At 36.0% G+C, this 19,325-nt stretch overlaps 1 pseudogene; it reads left to right on the forward strand.

Annotated features, from left to right (window-relative positions):
- Nucleotides 1-1,608: 1,608 nt before the first annotated feature.
- LOC102825906 lies at nucleotides 1,609-18,143 on the forward strand (annotated as a pseudogene).
- The last annotated feature ends 1,182 nt before the right edge of the window (nucleotides 18,144-19,325 follow it).

A 19,325-nucleotide genomic window follows, 5' to 3' on the forward strand; every position in this document is an offset into this window, starting at 1 on the left:
TGGCCAAATTTCATCTTTCGTACTTTAGACATATTGTCAGGAGGGAACAGTCACTGTAGAAGGACATCATATTTGGTAAGATGGAGGCTCAGAGAAAAAGAGGAAGACCCCCAACGAGATGGACTGGCCAAGTAGCAGCATCAATGGACTCAAGTGTGGAAACAGTAGTGAGGTTGGCCCAGGATTGGACATTGTTTCGTTCTGCTGTGCATAAGGTTGCTCGATGGCACCTAACAACAAATATATATATATATTTGGGTTTTTATGAAGCTTGACTTTGGATTTTAGACTTGAATTTAGACCGTTTCTATCTTGTATGAAAACTATATGTGGGTGACTCACCAGAAAAGAGACAGCAATTGTAGCTATTCGGCCAAGCTACAATTTTACTCTATAAAGCTCCAACAATATGCCAAGAGCCAGTACCAGCTGCTATATATCAGAGCAGCATGTACAGCAAATACCTATTAAAAACACACTGAAGTGAGCTATAAGAACATTTAATAGAGAAGCCCATTTTCTTATCATAACTACCAGGTGACAATTGGACTGTCCTTAAGAATCCACCGCCATAAGTTTATCTAATTGAAACAAAAACATCAAAATATGCAAAATGTAGCAGAATATTCTGTTCATAGGCATAAACTAGGAGTAATTCAAAGAAATAAGCAAGAAGGACAAGTAGGGATGTCACTGGAGGGTGAAGAGGCTTTGGAATTATCTAAAAGGGAATTTAGGAGACTGATATTGAGGTGTATCCAAATATTCCACAGAAAAGTTGAAATAAGGAAGAAGTCAGAATAGTGCTATAGGAACAATGAAACAAAATAGATACAGCATTGTGGACATTAAAAAAGCAGCAAAAAGAGGTCTACATGATTAATACTATAATATCAGGAATAGTCAATACACTAAAAGGGCTAAGAGGTAGAATTTAAGGAATGGAAGCCAGAATAAGTGAACTTGAAGATAAATCTCTCAATATTCCTAAGATAGAAGAACAAGCAGAAAAAAGAATGAAAAAATCTGAAGAAAGACTGAGGTTCATGTGGGACAACATGAAGAAGAATAGCTTGAGGCTGATTGAAATTCCAGAACAGGAAGAGACAAAGAAAACCACAGAAGAGATAGTTGAAGTGTTGTTGGAAGAAAATTTCTTTAACATCTTGAAAAATGATAAGATAAGCATTCAATTAGCTGAAAAACAAAACAAAAAAACAGAAAGGATAGGACTGCAAAGAAAATCAACAGCACATATCATAATTAAGCTTTTCATTACCAAAGACAAGAAGAGAATCCTGAAAGCAGCTAAGGAAAAAAGAGTTGTTAGCTACAAAGGAAAACCAGTAAGATTAAGCTCTCATTTCTCAGTAGAAACTATGCAGGCAAGAAGACTATAGGGAAACATATACTAAAGTATGAAAGAAATAAAACTGCCAACCAAGAATCATATACCCAGCAAAGCTGTCAATCAAAGATGATGGTGAAATCAGAACACTGCATGATACAAAACAAATGATACAAAAGTGCTATAAAACAGCTGCACCGCAGAAGGCGGGAGGCAAGTAGACATGTGGCCTAGTGGCGGGGACACTGTGTGCCAAAGTGATGCCTCCAAAAAGAAATGACAAATACAAACTTCCTATTCCCCTTCCAGAAGGCCAGGTTCTGAATGATATAGTAGGGAAACAATGGATGCTGGGGAAGATGATTGGCTCTGTAGGATATGGATTGGTGTATTTAGCTTATTGTGTTCTGTAGGACTTGGAGATTACTTTGATGCTGTGGTTACTGCTTTTAAACTGGGAACAGGACATTTCTCCCTATTTATACTTCAGGGAGTAAAGACCTTTGCCTAGAATTGGCTTTGTTCTGAGTGGCTCAGGGCTGGGCACTCCCTACAAATAAACCAGATGAAGTTGCAAAGCATGTAATTAAGGTGAAACATCAAGAAAATAGTCCATTATTTTCAGAACTTAAATTTTATCAGAGAGCTGAAAAAAAAAAGCTGGATCCAAAGATGGATACCACTCAAGCATCTTGATTATTTAGGAATTCCTCAATTTTAGGATCTGGTCTGACTACATGTAATGGAAGAAGTTACAGATTTGTGGTAATGGAAAGACTGGGAATAGATTTACAGACCATCTCAGACAAGAATGGCACTTTTAAAAAATCAACTGTCCTGCAGTTAGGTGTTTGCATGTTGGAGGTACTGGAGTATATACATGAAAATGAATATAGTCATGGTGATATAAAAGCAAAGAACAAAGCACCAGGATATGATGGATTAAAAATAGAAATATTTCAAGAAAGTGAGGTGGCACAGGAGGCACTCACTCATCTATGCCAAAAAAAAATTGGAAGGCAATTATCTGGTCAAATGATTGGAAGAGATCCATATTTGTGCCCATTCCAAAGAGAGGTGACCCACGGGAATGTGGAAATCATCAGACAATCCCTTTGATATCTCATGCGAGTAAAGTTTTGCTAAGGGTTATACAGAAATGGCTACAGTCATGCATTGACAGAGAATTTCCAGAGGTTCAAGCCAGATTCAGAAGAGGCCGTGGAATGAGGGATATCATTGCTGATGTCCGATGGATCTTGGCTGAAAGCAGAGAATATCAGAAAGATGTTTACCTGTGCTTTTTTGACTACGCAAATGTCTTCGGTTGTGTGGCTCATGACAAGCTATGGACAACATTGTGAAGTATGAGTATTGTGGAACACTTAATTTTACTCATGAGGAATCTGTACATGGACCAAGAGGCAGTTGTTCGAACAGAACATGGGAACACTGAATGGTTTAAAATTAAGAAAGGTGTGGGACAAGGTTGTATTCTTTCACCATGCTTATTCAACCTGTATGCTGAGCAATTAATCTGAAAACCTGGGTTGTATGAGGAAAAACGTGGCATCAGGATTGGAGGAAGACTCATTAACAACCCGTGATATGTAGATGATACAACCTTGCTTGCTGAAAGTGATGAGGACTTAAAACATTTAGTGATGAAGATCAAAGAGTACAGCCTTCAGTGTGGATTACAACTCAATGTCAAGAAAACAAAAATCCTCAACACTAGACCAATAAACAACATTCTTATCAACAGAGAAAAGATTGAAGTTGTCAAGGACTTCATGCTTCATGGATCAATTATCAACACTCATGGAAGCAGCAGTTAAGACATCAAGCAATGTATTGCATTGAGCAAATCTGCTGCACAAGACATTTTTTTAAAGTGTTGGAAAGCAAATATGTCAGCTTGAGGACTAAACCATGGTGTTTTCAATAACCTCCTATGTATGAGAAGGCTGGACAGTGAATTAGGAAGACCACAGTAGAATTGATGTCTTTGAGTTACGGTGTTGGAGGAGAATATTAAAAGTGCCATGAGCTGCCAAAAGAACCAATAGATCTGTTTTGGAAGAAGTGCAGCCAGAGTGCTCCTTGAAGGCCAAGATCACCAAACTTTATCTCTCACACTTTGGACTTATTGTCCTGAGGGACCAGTCACTGGGGAATGATATCATGCTTGGTAAGGTGGAAGGTCAAGAAAAAAGAGGAAGACCCCCAATGAGATGGATTGACCAAGTGGCAGCATATATAGACTCAAGCGTGGCAACAGTAGTGAGGTTGGTCCAGCATCTGACAATGTTTCATTCTGCTGTGCATAAGGTTGCTATGAGTCGGTACCAACTCGATGGCACCTAACAACATTAACAACAACTGTCTCTGTGCTTCCCATTTCCATTTGTCTTTCTTTCCTCTCCTTTTCTGTTTTCTGAGCTTTGTTTTAGGGCAAATGGTGCTCCTGTGGATTCATATAGTTGATTTTTCTGAAGCGTATGCTCTTTCCCTGGTGTTAGTGTTCATTTTATAGGCCTGTCTGTTATTTCTTTCTCTATGTATGTATGTTTGTATGTATTTATGTATGTATATTTATTTATTTATGATGTACACAAAAACACTCAGGAATATATAATCATTTAAACAACCAAAGGGCACATTTTGCAAGCATGCCTCCTGGCCACCAGCACAAAGCCTTTTTATTTCCATGAGTCTAGAGTCCTCAGCTGCTATAGAATGTTTCCATTTTGGTTGGAATTTCGAGCACCTGCATCTATAAGCATAAGTCCAGTTTATCAAATTTCTTTATCTTCATCTGGTCGAGTTCTGGTTAGCTATCACCCAAGCTAGGTCAAATGGGTACTATCTGCAAATTTGGAAGTTATAGTTTGCCTTCTCCCACTTCAGGTCAGCTGGTTGCTTCTTTCTCAGTTCTAGCCCTCTGTGGCTAGGTCAATGTTAATGGTCTCAGGATTTCACCAACTACTTGAACTTCAGACAAGTCAATTCTTCCCATTCTCTATTTCATGTCAAATAATTTTTCTGTTCAGCTTTTTCACCTCCTCACTACTTTCATTTGCTTTAGCATCTCTATGCTGAAAAGAAAGTTTCAGAATCTCTTCTAACACACATTTTGATCTTTACGTTCTTTCTCGTCTTCTTAATGACCTTTTGCTTTCTTCTTGTATGATGGCACCCCACAACTTCTTCTTTTTTTTTTAGTGTCTAATACATTAAATATGTTCTTCAGATGATATCTAAATTTAGGTGGTATATGTTCAAGATCATATTTTGGTTCTGTGGGTTTGTATTAATTTTCTTCAGCTTCAGCCTTAACTTGTATATGAGCAATTGATAGATTGATAGTCTGTTCCAGTTTGCCTATGACCTTTCTTTGGCTTATGATATGAAACTTCCCCACCATCTCTTTCTAAAGGTGTCATCAGTTTGATTTCTGTGTATTCCATCAGGTGAGGTCCATGTGTATTGTCATCTTTTATGTTGTTGAAAAAGGTATATGCAATGAAGTCATTGGACTTAAAATATTCTATCAAGTAATCTCCAGCATCATTTCTATCAACAAGGAATATTTTCCAATCTGAAACTTCCTCTTTGTTTCCAATCTTTGCATTCCAATTGACAGTAATTATCACTATATCTTGATTGTATGTTTGATCAATTTCAAACTGAGGAAGTTGATAGAATCCTTGAATTTCATTATCACTTGCTTTAGTGACTGGTGCGTAAATTTAAATAATTGTGGGGTTTACTTAGTTTTCTTGTAGGTATATGAATATTATCCTATGGTGCACTACGTTGTATTTCAAGACAGTTTTCGAAATGTTCCTTTTGATTATGAAGGTGATACCATTCTCTTTAATGTGTTATTCTGGCATAGAAAACCAAGTGATTGTCGGATTCAAAATAGCCAATAATAGTCTGTTTCAGCTCACTAATGCCTAGAATAGCAATGTTTATGTGTTCATTACACTTTTGAAATTTTCCAGTTTTCCTATATTCATATTTTGTACATTATATGTACTGTTTATTAATGGATGTTTGTAGTTGTTTGTCTTCAATTTGAGTTGCACTCATTAGCAAATGGAGATCCCAAAGGCTTCATTTCATTTGCATCGTCATGGTCAACTCTACTGTGACGTGGCAGCTCTTTCTTTATCTGATTCTGAATGTCTTACAACCAGAAGGGGTTCATCTTCTGGCACTATATCTGACAATATTCTGGTGTTCTTCATCATGTTTCAATAGTCAATATTCTATTCAGAAGTAATCTGTGTTTCAGTCTGCCTAATCTGTCTTTATCTGGAAGTGCAGTTGAAACCTGCCCACCATGGATTACCCTGCTTTTGTTTGAAATACCAGTGCATATCTTCTAGAACCACAGAAACATGCCAGCCACCACAGTATGACTGTGGTGGTAGCAGACAAGTGGTGGTAGCATATCTGAAGTATGAAGGGTGAGGTCTCTCCATTTTGGATTCTAAGGAACATTTTGACTGGACTTCTGTGGACAAATTTATTTTTTTCTTCTGACAGTCCATGATATTTTTAATGTTGTTCAACACCATAATTTAAATTTGTCAATTTTTCTATGGTTTGCCTTATTAATTGACCAAATTTCTCATGCATATGAGGCATTGAAAATATCAAGGCTGGTTCAGGTACACCTTAGTACTCAAAATGACATCCTTGCTCTTTAGTACTTTAAAGAGCTCTTTTGCAGTAGATTTGCCTAATATAGTCCATAATTGGATTTTCTGTGTGTTGATTGTGAATCCAAGCAAAATGAAGTGTTTAACAACTTCAATTGATTTTCCATTTGTCAAAATACTCTTTATTGGTGGTGACTATTTATGCTTTCTTAATATTGAGGTGCAATCCATACTGAACGTTATAGTCATTTACCTTCATCAATAAGTATTTCAAGTCCTGTTCTCTTCCAGCAAGCAAGATTGTGTCATCTGCATATCACAGGTGGTGGTTAGTGAGTCTTCCTCCAATCTGGTGGCACACTCTTCTTCATATAATCCAACTTCTCAGATTATTTGCTCAGCATACAGATTGAATAATTGTGGTGAAAGGATACAACCCTGGCTTATGCTTTTCCTGATTTTAAAACATTCAGTATCTCTTTGTTCAGCTCTAAGGACTACCTCTTTTTCTATGTACAAGTTCCTCATAAGAACAATGAAATATTCTGAAATAACTTTTCTTCACTCTGTTATCCCCATCTTGCCATGATCCACACAGTTGAAAGCCTGTGTGTACTCAATAAAAAACAAGTAAGTATCTTCCTGATACTTTCTGCTTTCAGTGTCGGGCCATCTAATGTCAACAATGATTGCTCTAGTTCCATGTCCTCTTCTGAATTTGGCTTGAATTTCTTTCAGGTCCCTGTCAATATATCCTTGCATCTATTTTGGAAAAGTTCTACTTGCATGTATTATTAATGATTGTAATGGTTAGGGTTCTGTGTGACTTTGACTAGGCCAAGATTTTCAGATATTTAACATTTGAGATGTACTTATTCCCACAGTGATGAAACCTAATACAGCCATAGTTAATCCTATGATGATTGGCTATAAACAGCCAAATTGAAAGGATGTTCATTTGAGGGTGAGTCCTATGTCCAATATAATGGACATGTGGAAGGGACTCTCTCTTTATTCTGTTGGGCACTTGCTGTTGTTGTTTTAAATTGCTGTTGAGTCAGTTCCAACCCATAGAGACACTGTATAGGGATTCTGAGGAGCAGCTGACAAGATTGAAGCACCAACATTGCTTCAAACTGACTTTGCAGTCAAGCACATAAACCCACAGTGCCTTTCTACAATTGTGAGCCATTTCCTTGATAATAAACTTCTCTCTATATATATATGCATGTATATGTCTCACTGGAAATAGTAAGATATTTGATTAAAACAGTGGATTTCATTACCAAATACATATTGTCACCTACATTGTAAAATTTATCTTCTCATATGAAATACTGTTTGAAGTAATTGGGATTATGTTAAACTTCCAGAACCTTCAGACATTAGAGACACTATGAACAGGGTTAGGGGGTACTTAACCTGTATGGATTCTTGCAAGGATGAGTCATGTCCCTTTAAATAAAGTGAATGAAGATATAGTACCTTGCTGCAAGTGACTAAACTTTGTACCTTGAGAATGAGGCAAATTTACAAAAACTATATAAGTCCTAAGGAGCTCTGGTAGTGCAGTGGTTCCAAATGGGCCTGTGAGCCACAAGGTCAGTGGTTCGAAACTACCAGCTGTTCCATGGGAGAAAGATGAGCTTTCTGCTCCCATAAAGATTTACAACCTCAGAAACCCTGTACAGGGTCACTATGAGTCGGAACCGACTTCACGGCACAACAACAACAGCATATCAGTCCTACTGACTGTGCAGATTACTTTTTATAAAAGCCTAGATAGAATAGTCTTTATAAAACAGTATTCAGGTTCCCATATCTATACATATCACGTAACCTTATACCTAGGCCTATTCCATTCATAAACCTTTTGAACAACACTGGTGGCAGAGGACTGAAATGATATAATTAAGATATTGACTCTATAGACCTGGTTTTTATGTCATCTTTGAAGTAGGTAGTCTCTTCTGAGCATTAACATCTGACGTGAAGATCAGTTAACCACTATTTTTCAATTTACTCAACTATTACTAAAACTTATGGTGATGAAATTAAAGACTTCTATCAACTTCTTCAGTCTGAAATTAATGAAACATGCAATCAAAATATATTGATAATTATGAGTGATTGAAATGCAAAGGTTGGAAACAAAAAGTAAGCATCAGTACTTGTTCTTCCATTCCCTTCCTCCTTCTTGTGTATCACATAAACTATCCTGTGTCTATTCCTTACACTATGCTATACCACATGCTGGTAACCAGCAAAGAATCACCCTCCCTTTTAGTATGGGTTATTTTTCTTAGTCTTTTACAGTAGTGGTCCTATGCAGTATTTCTCCTTTTGTGATTGACTAATTTCACCCAACATAATATCCTCAAGGTTCATCCATGTTATATGGTGGCTTGCAGTTTCCTTGCTATTCTTCAAGGTAGCATAATATTCCATTGTGTGTATCTACCAAAGTTTATTTATCCATTTTCCAGTTGATGGCCACTTAGGCTGTTTCCATCTTTTTGCTATTGTAAATAGTGCTGCTATGAACATTGATGTGCATATATCGACTTGTGTTATGGCTAGTATTTCTTGTGGGTAAATACCAAGTAGAGGAATTGCTAGATCACAAGGTATTTTCATTTCCAACCTTTGAGAAAATGCCATATTGCTTTTCAGAGAGGTTGGACCATTTTGCAATACTGCCATCAATGCAGGAGCATCCTAGTCTCTCTACACCCTTGCCAGCAATTTATTTCCTCTATTTTTTTTAATCTTTGTTGTTATTGCTGGTGTGAGATGATATCTCATTCTTGTTTTGATTTGCATCTCTCTAATAGCTAGATGGATTGGCCAAGTGGCAGCATCAATAAACTCAAGTGTATCGACAGTAATGAGTTTGGCCCAGGATTGGGCAGTGTTTCGTTCTGCTGTGCATAAGGTTGCTAGGAGTAAGGTACAGACTTGATGGCACCTAACAACAACAAGAACAATGGATAGTGATTGTGAATATGTCTTCATATGTTTGTTGGCTGCCTAGATCTCCTCCTTGGTGAAGTATCTGTTCATGTTGAGTGCCCATTTTCTTTATTGGGTTATTTGTTTTTTTCCTTGTAGAGGTGTTATAGATTCCTATATATTTTAGAAATGAGTCTCTTGTCTGATGTGTCGTTGCAAAAGATTTTTCCATTCTGTAGGTTCCCTTTTCACTGTTTTGGTAAATTCTTTTGATGCACATTAGTTTTTAATTTTTAGTATGTACCAATCATCTATTTTGTCTAATTTTATTTGTGCAGTTTTCAAAATATTTGGTAGTCTGTGTATTCCCTGAGTTAGAGCCCTCTCATTTGTCCCTCCACCACTCATCTGTCAGTTTGTCGTACTGTGGTGGCTTGTGAGTTGCTGTGATTCTGAAAGCTATGCCACCAGTATTTTAAATACCAACAGGGTCACCCATGGTGGACAGGTTTCAGGTGAGCTTCCAAATGAAGACAACTAGGAAGAAAGAGTGATGAACTACTTCTGAATATTAGTCACTGAAAACCATATGAATAGCAGAGAAACACTGTCATATATAGTGCTGGAATATGAGCCCCTCAGATTAGAAGCCACTCAAAGTGTAACTGGGAAAGTGTTGCTTCCTCAAAGTAGAGTTGACTGTGATGACATGAACAGAATAAAGTCCATGGGAGAAAAGCCTGGGGGACCTTCATCTGTGGATGGGGCACAACTCAAAATAAAGAGAAACAGCTGTAAATATCCATTGAAAATTGGAACATGGAATTTACTTCGGACATATTGTCAGGAGGGACCAGTCTCTGGAGAAGGATACCATCTTTGGTAAGATGGAGGGTCAGAGAAAGATATAAAGACCCCCTGTGAGATGGACTGGCCAAGTGGCACCATTGATGGACTCAAGAGTGTCAACATTAGTGAAGTTGACACAGGATCAGGCAGTGTTTTGTTCTGCTGCACATATGGTCACTATGGATCGATGCTGATTCGATGGCACCCAACAACAACATCAACATTTGTCCTTATTTTTTCATTGATGGGTTTCGTAATTTTGGGATTCACATTTAGGTCTTTAATCCATGCTGACTTTCTTTTGTATAAGGCATGAGGTAAAGGTCCTTTTACAATCCTTTGTGTATCCCTGTAGACACATGAATATTATTCTATTACAGTGTTGTACCTCAGGACAGATCTTGATATGTTCTTTTTACATTGTATGCAACACCATTCCTTTTAAAGTTTTTCATTCCCAACATAGTAAACCATGTGGTTCTCAAAATGGTCAATACCAGTCCATTTTAGATCACTAATGCCTAAGATATTGATGTTTAGGCGTTCCATTAAATTTTTGACAATTTCCAATTTTCCTAGATTGATATTTCATACATTCCACGTTCTGAGTATTAATGGATGTTACAGCTGTTTCTCTTCATTTTGAGTTGTGCCCCATTAGAAAATGAAGGTCCCAAGGGCTTTACTCCATTCACGTCATCATGGTCAAGTCTGCTTTGAGGAGACAGCTCTTCCCCGGTCACATTTTGAGTGTATTCAAAAGGTGCTTATTTTCTGGTACTATATCTGACTGTGTTCCTCTGATATTCATAAGGTTTTCAGTGACTGAATATTCATAAGTAGTTTGCCTCTTCTTCCTAGTCTGCCTTCATCTGGAAGCTCATATGAAACCTGTCCCCCATGGTTGACATTGCTGCTATTTAAAATACCTGTGGTATAGCTTCCAGAATCATAGCAACTCACAAGCCACTGCAATACTACAAACTGACAGATGAGTGGTGGATTTTGCCCATAGAATCCTTCAGTATTGCAAGACAAAACTTGACTTTTTATTTAGTTCTTTCAGCTAGTGAAATGCTGAATTTGTTTTTCCCTTTTGGTATTTTAACATCTGGTCTTTGCACATTTTTATTATAGCACTTAAATTTGTCTTCATGAGCTGCCCTTTGAAATTTTCTGTTCTTTCAATTCTTCATTTCTTCCTGTCACTATAGGATCTCTACACTGGAGAGTAAATTTTATAGTTTCTTTTGATATCCATTTTGGTCTTTCCTATTAAATGACATTGTGTATTCTTACTGAATGATGTTTTGCTTTCATCCATGCAGCTCTTCTGGTCATCCGTCTTTAGTGTCTAATGCATCAAATCAGTTCTTGAGATGGTCTCTAATTTCAGGTGAGATATATTCATGCTCATATTTTGACTTTTATGGACTGGTTTCAATTTTCTTCAGTGTCAGTTTTTACTTGAATATGTGCATTTCAGTTTATCTCACTTAAATTTAAAGATCATTTCAAGAATAAACTTTATGCATTAGGCACTAATTACCAAATACAAGATGAGTTGTGAAATGATATCAAAGCATCATCCATGAAGAAAGCAAAGGTGTTTTAAAGGACAGAAAAGAAAGAAGAGACCAAAACAGATATCAAAAAAGATTATGAAATTAGTTCTTGAAAGTAGAGAAGCTAAAGCAAATTGAAGAAATGAGGAGTCAAAAGAGCTGAACAGAAAGTTTCAAAGGTCAGCTTGAGAAGACAAATGAAAGAATTATAATGAAATGTACAAGAACTTGGAGTCAGAAAACAAAAATGGAAGAACATGCTCAGCTTTTCTTGCTAAAATATAGGGAAAAAAAATTAAGCCTTAACTTCGAATACTGAAGAATTCTATGAGCAAAAAGATGTTACCAACCATCTGTCCCATAGCACTTCATAATCAATCATTGGAAAATGAATTGCAATGTCTACACAAAATTCAGACACCATTGTTGTGCAAACAAATAGGACTTTATTCCCTGGAAATGTTACACACCACTTTTAGAGATGTTGATAAATGCCCAAGGTACAGTCTATTTCAGTAATTCCCAGTTTGAGCACAATCAGCTGTAGCTCTCTGTGTCAGCCAACCTAGTTCTCCAATTATGTGCCTTGGAAACTTCACTATGCAAATGAAGCACATTCAGCTTTACTTGGTCTGTAGGCCAGGAATTCCACTGTTCTGTCTCCTGTTGTGGATCTTCATTTGCAGTTGGTACTTCTTTACTGCTTCTTTGGTGTCACCACTTTGTGTACCTACGTCAAGAATATTTATTGTACATTGATCTGGTCCCTCTAATTACATGTCTAGAGGAAGACTTATTTCATAATTACATGGCTTCTTGCTAACTTTTCAAAGAAGCAGCATTCTGAAATCTCTAACTATGACTTGCCTATTTTAACATGAAGGGCACTTTGTATATATTGTATTCAGATTTCTGGTGTGGTATTGGAGGATAATCTCTGGGCACTGCTAACCTCCAGGTCAGTGATTCAAACTTACAAGCCACTTTTCAAAAAACTTATACAGAGTTGTTATGGGTAGGAACTTATGTATCACATTTAACAACAACAACAAGTTAATAAAAATAAGCTCCTTATTTCAATAACATATTTTCAAATTCCAAGATTCAAATGAGGACATGAATTTCTTTGGTGGGTTATCATTCTGACTACCATATAAGCATTGCCTTTTTCTCCTCAAGCAAAACATTTGCACTACTAACTCAGAAGACCCAAACTGAGACATTATGAAAATATTGCTTGACTTAAATGAAAACAATTATGTACTGTAGAGTAATATTTGATAGCTTCAACAGTGTCCATTTTAAACAATCATATATAGGCAAAATCTTACTAAAAAAATGGTAATAATTGAAGTACTGTAGTCCCTGAGTAGTCAAAAAAGTTAATGTGCTTGCTTGCTAATTGAAAAAGTACAGGTTGGAATTCACCCAGAAGCATCTAAGAAGAAAGTCTTGTTGATCTGTTTCAATGAAAAATTATCTATTAAATAACATATGGAACATAGATGAGTCAGAATCAATGCCACTGAAACTTTAATTCAATTTTGTTTTGGGAAGTGGATACTGATGCATATTCAAACTTTAAATAGCCCATAATTTTATTCCAATCTCTATAGTAGCTAATAAGTATCAAAAAAGCTACGTGTAAATTACATGTTAAAAATCTGTTTATTTAAGAAATAAATCTTTAGTACTAAAAGAGGCATATTCCTTTCCTTTTTTCTTTCTTATTGCTACTGAAAATGTTAATTATAAAATAAAAGAATGTTGAGAAATAATAAAATTGACAACAATGTTTATAATGATCCATTGTATAAGTGAAAGTACTGTCACATGAAATATATTTAGCATTTTTCTCAGACTTTATTTTCTGCATATATAATTACATTTTCCCTAAACCCTTATTTATAACATTCTTGCTTATTTTTACCCAAATGGCCCAGAGTCAAGTGACAGTTTAAGGCACAAGAAAAGTAGTTAATGCATCAAGGATCTCTTAAGGATAAGAGCATCAGAAGCTTTTACCATTATAGCCTAAATGAGAAAGACATAGCTGACTGTGTCAAAACACACTTTATCAGTGAGCATCTTGAATATTGGTGTGTATATTATGTAAATAAAGTAAAGGATCATCGCCAACTTCTTCTAAATTAATAACATCTTAAAAGAGAATTCAGTTCACTAAGATTATCTGTCACATATTACTAGGTATGACTTTGGGGTGATTGCAGTCTACTAAAATGGCTTATTTTACTGAAATTAAATAAATCAAGAGATTCAAATGCAAAACCTAATTTAATGTTTTGGGAGGATGCTAAGAGAGCAGAAACCTAACCATAGCACACTGGCACCACTCTAATTCTGAGATTGTTTCTCTTGATGCCATTTCTTCCCCATAGTCTTGTTGTTAAGTGCCATCGAGTCAATTTTGACCCATAGCAACCCTGTATAGGGTTTCCAAGGAGCAGCTGGTGAGCTTGAACCACTGACACTGCAGTTCAAATGACTTTGCAGTCTGATGCATTAACCCACAGTGCCACACCAGGACTCCCCCCATAGTCATAGGCTATACTAATTGCTCCACCATGTAAATGATTACAGCAATTGTACAGAGGTTAAATTTCTTTCTAAATAACTGGTGTCTCTTAAGGTAAATTGTTAATAAACTTACCACTTATGCCTCACTTAGAAGCATATTGTATTATATATGAAATATCTCCTTCATTTTTGTATCCTTTGGGTGGCTTTCCTCCTATTGATCAGTTAAAACATTCCAAATATATACGTTGCTATTGTCGTTAGGTACCATTGAGTTGGTAGCAACTCATAGTGACCATATACACAAAAGGACAAAACACTGTCCAGTTCTTGGCCAACCTCACAATCCCTATGCCTAAGCTCTTTGTTTCTGCCACTGTGCCAATCCATCTCATTGGGGTCTTCCCTTTTTCCCTGGCCCTTCACTTTACCAAACATGATAGTCTTCTACAGTGACTGTTCCCTCCTGATAACATATCCAAAGCCTGAAAGACAAAATCTGGCCATCCTGGCTTCTAAGAAGCACTCTAGCTGTACTTCTTCCAACACAGATCTGTTTGTTCTGTTGGCAGTCCATGGTACCTTCAATATTCTCTTCTATCACCATAACTCAAATGCATCAATTCTTCTACAGTTCTTGCATAGTCAATAAAAAAAAAAGCCTTTTCATATTCAATAAAGCACAGGTAAACATCTTTCTGGTATTCGCTATTTTCAGCTAGTATCCATCTGACATCAGCAATGATCCTCATTTCGCATCTTCTCCTGTATTGTCTTGAATCTCTGGAAGTTTTCTTTTAATGTATGGCAGCAGACATTTTAAAATTATCTTTAGCAAAATTTTACTTGGATGCAATATTAATGTTGGATTATTTCCACATTACATTGGGTCATCTCTCTTTGAAATGGGCACAAATACGGATCTCTTCCAATCAGTTGGCTAAAAAACACTGCTTTATAGTGCTCAAGAAGAAAAATATGTCAGTTGGAGGACTAAGGTGTGTCTGGTCCAAGCCTTGGCATTTTCAGTTACATCATACGTCTATGAAATTTGAGCAATGAATAAGAAAGAGCTTAGAAAAATCAGTTCATTTGAATGTTGGTTTTGGTGAATAATGTTGAAAGTACCATGGACTGGCAAAATGACAGACAAATCTGTTGTTGAAGAACTATAGCCAAATTGCTCCTTAGAATTAAGGAAGATGAGATTTCTTCATTTGTATTTTAGACATATTATCAGGAGGAACAGTAGCTGAAGAAGGGCATAATGCTTAGAAAAGTGGAAGGTCAGCAAAAAGAGGAAATGCTCAACAAGATGGAATGATGCATTAGCAGCAACAATGGGCTAAAACATCATAACAGTTGTGAAGATGGCACCGGTCTGGGAAGCACCTACCAACAACAATATTTAAAAAGACATATAAAACTAACTAGGAAATCTACAGCACTGAGAGCACTAATAACCTAACAAACTCACTGCAGTCAACTCAATTCTGACTCATGGCAACCCTGTATAGGTTTTCCACATAGGTACATTTTTGATGGAGTAGAAAACATCCTCTTTCTTGTTCCATGTGGCTGGTGGTTTTGAAATGCTTACCTTGTGGCTAACAGCCTAGTGCTTATTCTACAGTGCCACCAAGCCTTCTTTATAGTGCTATTAATTTGACCAAGGCAAATTCATATGATCTTATTTAACTTGATTCATCTTTTATGTGTCTTTTAAAATTATTCATTCAATAATATTGGAAAAGTACTGCTTGTATTTCAGGAATGGTTTTTCAGGCATAAAATGGCTCATGCAAATTAAGATTAGATGTACAAATTGATAATTAAGTTACTATCCAAGGTATTTAGGATTTGAAATATCTCCCAAGAATTAGTCATCAAATAACATATTTTGAAGTGCAAACATGGCAGACAATCCTGGTTTTATTTTCAAATTCCTTAAGCAACTCTTAGTTGTTAGTCACTTTTTATTTTTGTTGATTGTTTCTTTGAGATAGAAACAAATAAAATTAAATGACCTGTAAATTCTGGTTCCTATGAAGATTGTGCCAAGGTACCACAAACTGCTGGATCCTTCTTTGAAAATAAGTGCTAAAGAAAATCTAGAAGCAAAAAGAAAAATAAATGAAAATTCTGGGAACTCAGACAGCATCCCAAAAGTTGAAATATCTCTGGGGTGATTAAAGACTGTTTTGAATTAATATGTGATTGTAAATGGAGTTGCTACAGCCAAGAGAAGAAAGATTTCAGAGACAGATTTAACAGAATTGATAGGATGGATAAACACTTTAAAAAATAGTGGTTTTCTTTCTCTCCTAGATGCTACTATTAAAAAGCTTTACTTGTTCCCTCCAGGTGATCTCAGTATAACATGGAATCCATGTTGGGATGAAAAATTGAAGGCAAAATTTAATGACCAAATGCTCTCAGGCATTCACTGTCACCATTCCTTGTGGGGCTGATGGATTTAACTGTGTGGAGACAACTTCCTGACAGTGCTGCTTCTCCTAAAGTATTTAAATGTTAAATCATCCCATATGTTACTTATATGGTCCTTGAGGATTTCCATCCTTATAAATGTTACAACCAGCAGAATTGGAGGAATGAAGGAAATTCTAAATGTTTCGCCTCCAGAAATTACTTCACATTCTACTAGACCTGAATTTCAATTAAAAAAAAAAAAAATAGCTATTAAGTTTGTGCCAGTAGAATTACATCTAAAATAAACTAAATCTACTGCCATGAAGTAGATTGCATATGACAAATTCAGTACTAGATGAAGATTGATACAATTATATAAGCTTGCCAAAGCTGAGGATTTAGGAATTCTTTGAGATTTTTATTTTAACACCATTTTGTATCAATGCTATTTTTCTTTTCTCTGTTTCTAAATATTCAAGGGGACTGAAACAGTAAACATTTGAGCAAATGTTGAAACTTAATTAGCCTCTTTTAAATGCATAATTCTATAAAAGCAAATAGACTGGGATTCTTAAATTCAGAAGTTATAAACTATGTCAACTTGTTCCAAAAATTGAACTTTTATCTGAAATAATTTTCATTTATTTTATTAAGGTTTTTATTCCTTTTTAACTAAACCATTAGCTAAAAGTTAGGCATACAACATTAACAATAGAGCTGCAAGTTCAGTTTGAAACACAAGGTCATTAGTCCAAACCCACCAGTCACTGCATGGACTCTCTGAGTCAGAACTGACTTGATTGCACTTTATAACAAAAACATTCATTTATTGATATAAATGTGTTTAATAAAAGAATGCTACATCCTTATGTCTTGATTGAAATTTGATAGAAACATCCTCACCACAGATCCCTGTAGGTCAAAACACTTTGTTTGCCCTCTTGTCCTATTCTTGATTTGTGCCCACTTTCTCTTTATCGTTAATAATTACCACATTTCTTCTGTCACTTTGGGTTTGCGTTACTTTTACCATTATTATGAAATTGAGTTTCCTTTTGGTAGTACACTCAATAATCTTTTTTCTAAACTTTAAATCATCTTAGAACTTTTCAAAATCCAGGTGGTGGTGGTGGTTATGTGCCGTGGAGCCGGTTCCGACTCATAACAACCCTGTACAGGGTTTCTGAGGCTATAAATCTTTATGGGAGCAGAAAGCCTCATCTTTCTCTCACGAAACAGCTGTTAGTTTCAAACTGCTGACCTTGAGGTTCACAGCTCTATTCATAACCACTACACTACCAGAGCTCCTGTTTCAAAATGCAGATACACACTTAATTCCTCAACAAGTTATTTATTCATGGCTTGGAAAAGGCTTTAGTTTTCATACCTTCCCAAAAGGATATGATAAGGAGTAGCTAATCAAGATGCATTTATAATTACTGTTAATTGAAATGTGAAAGTTGGAAACAAAGAGGAAGGATCAATAGTTGGAAAAAATGGTCTTGGTGATGAAAATTATGCTGGGAATCACATGACAGAATTTTGCAAGTATAAGATTTATTCATTGCAAATACCGTTTTTCAATAGCTTACACCTGGACATAACCAAAATGAATATACAAAAATCAAATTGACTTCATCTGGGAAAGAGACAAGGGAGAAGCTCTATATCATTAACCAAAACAAGGCCAATGGCCAAATGTGGAACAGAGCTTCAATTAGTCATACACAAGTTCAGGCTGATGCTGAAGAAAACTTATTAAACAACTCCCTGAGAGCCACAATGTAACCTTGAGTATGTTGTAACTCTTTGTAGGTGTCATCAAAGTCGTTCCAAACCACAGAGAACCTACACACAACAGAATGAAACGTCACCTTGTTCAATGTCATCCTCACAATTGGTGCTGCCATGGTAACAATCCATTTCATTGGGGTCTCTCTCTTTTTTCCTGACCCTCCTATTTACCAAATATGCTGCACTTCTCCAGAAACTGGTCCCTACCAGTAATATTTCTAAAGTATGAAAGAGGAAGTCTGGCCATCTTGACTTACTTCTATGAAGCATTCTGATTGTAATTCTAACACAAATTTGTTTGTTTTTCTGGTTCCCCATGGCATTTTATTATTTTTCTCCAACACAATAGCTAAAATGCATCCCAGATTCTTCTTCAGTCTTCTTTATTCATTGCTCAACGTCCACATGCATGTGAGGCTATGGAAAAAAACATGGTTTGGGTCAGGCTCATTTTAGTTCTAAAACTAACATCATCTCTCCTGCTCACTTTAGAGATTTCTTGTGCAACAGATTTGCCTAATGTAAAAGTACGTATATCAGTTATTTTACTAACTATTCAGATAGCCCCATACCCTTATAAAAAGACTGAGACCCTCAGATTGATGCATATGTAGTATCTAGGTCTATATTTTTATAGGGGTATGAATGAAAACAAGCCAAAAGATTGAAAAGAAAGGTAAAAGAAAACATACAATCAAACACACATGCACATAGAATAATTTTAATAGATATAAACATGTAGTTGTTATCGTACTACTGAGTTAATTCTAACTCAAAGTGAACCTGTGTAGCATTTCCAAGGAGCAATTTGTGGATTTGAACTGCCAACATTACAATTAGAAGTACAGTACTTATCCTGCAGTGCTGTACCAGAACTCCAAAATAGAGTATAGAAACAAACAAATGAAAATGAAGAGCAGTAAAAGATGTGAAGGTTAAGGAAAATTAAATAAGCAATGTTTAGTAAGCACATTATCTATGATAAAATAAAAATGCACCGAAATTTGAAAAGTAACAATCCTAGGAATAGATTTTCTTTTTTAAACTTAAAAAAACCATAAGCGTATTCACACAATTAGTAGATATGCTTATACAACAAACTGTATGCTAAACTATACTATAAATATACCAAGGATTTAGATATAGATAACATATGTTGTTGTTGTTAAGTTCCGT

Source organism: Chrysochloris asiatica, unplaced genomic scaffold (genome assembly GCF_000296735.1).
Source record: "Chrysochloris asiatica unplaced genomic scaffold, ChrAsi1.0 scaffold00153, whole genome shotgun sequence".
Classification (NCBI taxonomy): domain Eukaryota; kingdom Metazoa; phylum Chordata; class Mammalia; order Afrosoricida; family Chrysochloridae; genus Chrysochloris; species Chrysochloris asiatica.